Source organism: Macaca fascicularis, chromosome 5 (genome assembly GCF_037993035.2).
Source record: "Macaca fascicularis isolate 582-1 chromosome 5, T2T-MFA8v1.1".
Lineage (NCBI taxonomy): Eukaryota > Metazoa > Chordata > Mammalia > Primates > Cercopithecidae > Macaca > Macaca fascicularis.
The window spans coordinates 71,764,958-71,767,579 of NC_088379.1; the positions used below are offsets into that span (position 1 = coordinate 71,764,958).

At 34.5% G+C, this 2,622-nt stretch overlaps 1 pseudogene; it reads left to right on the plus strand.

Annotated features, from left to right (window-relative positions):
* Window positions 1-2,003: 2,003 nt before the first annotated feature.
* Window positions 2,004-2,396, plus strand: LOC107129682 (small ribosomal subunit protein uS8-like; annotated as a pseudogene).
* The last annotated feature ends 226 nt before the right edge of the window (window positions 2,397-2,622 follow it).

Below are 2,622 nucleotides of genomic sequence, written 5' to 3' on the forward strand. Positions count from 1 at the left end.
CTATTAAAATATAGGTCTGTTCATCAAGTCACTGTAAACTAAATAAAAACACAGTTACAAGATGACACAGGATATTTTCAACACATATAATTAAAAATTCAAATCCTGAGTATATAAAGAGTTCCTATAAATAAGTTAGAAAAAGAAAGCGAACACAAATAAAGTGGTCCTAAGACAAAAGTAACTATTTCATGTAAATGGATATCCAAATGACACAATAGCCATATGCAAATGTACTCAACTTAATTACCAATAAAATAATACAAATTAAAAATAACATGAGAAAGCAGTACATGGTTACCAAGCTAACTAAAATTGATAAGAATAAGAATAAGAAAATACTAGTGTTGGTGAGGATATGGGACAACAGAAATTCATACACTGTAGGTATATTCACTTTTGAAAATAGTTTAGAATTATTCAGTAATATTGAAAATAATTTCACATTATCTAATTAAAATAAAGAAAGCCTAGATAGTTTTGTAAATGTACATTAAAAACATGTACTATAATGTTCATAGCATCGTTGATGCTATAGCCCCAAACAGGAAATAATCCAAACATCCATTAACAGTAGAGTGAATAAATAAATGGTAGTATGTTGACAAACTAGAATGCTCTCCAACAATAAAAATTAACTACATTCACATCAATAAAATGGCTTTCATAAACATGGAATTTAGCAGAAAATAAAAGTCAACAAAGGATTCAACATAATTTCATTTTAATGCCACTCAAAAAAAAAGAAAAAACAATATCATAATTTAAAATATTTGCAAACAGATAGTAATGCTCCAAAGAAAAAAACAAGATTCGAAAGGAAAGGGTAAAAGCAAGAAGAAACATACAATAGGTCTATGAGTTAACTGGCGAGTTTCTAATTCTTAACTTGGGTGTTATTTAAATGTGTGTTTGCCCGAATCCAGCAGCACATCAAAAACTTGCCCACCACCATCGAGTAGGCTTTATCCCTGGGATGCAAGGTTGGTACAACATATGCAAATTAATAAATCTGATTCATCACATAAGCAGAACTAAAGACAAAAACCACCTGATGATCTCAAAAGATGCAGAAAAGGCTTTTGATAAAATTTGACATCCACTGTGAACTAAAAACTCTCAATAAACTAAGTATTGAAGAAACATACCTCAAAATAATAAGAGCCATATATGACAACCCCACAGCCAACATCATACTGAATGGGCAAAAGCTGGAAGCATCCCCCTTGAAAACTGGCACAAGACAAACATATCCTCTCTCACCACTCTGATTCAATATAGTATTGGAAGTTCTGGCCAGGGCAATCAAGCAACAGAAAGAAATAAAGGGCATCCAGATAGGAAGAGTGGTAGTCAAACTATCCCTGTTTGCAGATGACAAAGATGTGAAAAGCAATTGCAACAAAAGTAAAAATTGACAAATGGGATCTAATTAAACTAAAGAGCTACTCCACAGAAAAAAAAAAAAAAAAAAAGAAAGAAAAGAGTATACAGACAACCTGCCGAATGGGAGAAAATTTTCGCAAAGTATGCAGCTGGCAAAGGTCTATATCCAGCATCTACAAGTAACTTAAATTTACAAGAAGAAAACAACACCATTCAAAAAGTGGACAAAGGACATGAACAGATGCTTTTCAAAATAAAACATATATGTGGCCAACAATCATATGAAAAAAACCCAACATCACTGATCATTAGATAAATGCCAATCAAAACCACAATGAAATACCATCTCACACCGGTCAGAATGGCAATTATAAAGTCAAAATAGTAACAGATGCTGGCAAGGTTATGGAGAAAGGAATGCTTATACATTGTTTGTGGGAGTGTAAATTAGTTCAACCATTGTGGAAGACAATGTAGTGATTCCCCAAAGACCTAAAGACAGAAACACCATTTGACCCAGCAATCCCATTACTGGGCATATACTCAAAGACATATAAATCATTCTACTGTAAAGACACATGCTCGTCCTCTTTCTGCCATCTTTCTGCACCGCCACAATGGTGCGCATGAATGTCCTAGCTGATGCTCTCAAGAGGATCAACAATGTGGAAAAGAGAGGCAAACACGAGGTGCTTATTAGGCCGTGCTCCGAAGTCATTGTCTGGTTTCTCATTTTGATGATGAAGCATGGTTACATTGGCGAATTTGAAATCATTGACGATCACAGAGCTGGGAAAATTGTTGTGAACCTCACAGACAGGCTGAACAAGTGTGGAGTGATCAGTCCCAGATTTCATGTGCAACTCAAAGATCTAGAAAAATGACAGAATAATCTGCTTCCATCCCGCCAGTCTGGTTTCATTATACTGACAACCTCAGCTGGCATCATGGACCATGAGAAAGCAAGACAAAAACACACAGGAGGGAAAATCCTGGAATTCTTTTTCTAGGGATGTAACACATATATTTACAAATAAAATGCCTCATTAAAAAAAAAAAACATACATGCACATGTATGTTCACTGCAACACTATTCACAATAGCAAAGACATGGAATCAACCTAAATGCCTTTTAATAATAGGCTGCATAAATAAAATGTGGAACATATATACTGTGGAATACTAGGCAGCCATAGAAAAGAATGAGATCATGTCTTTTGCAGGGAAATGGATGGA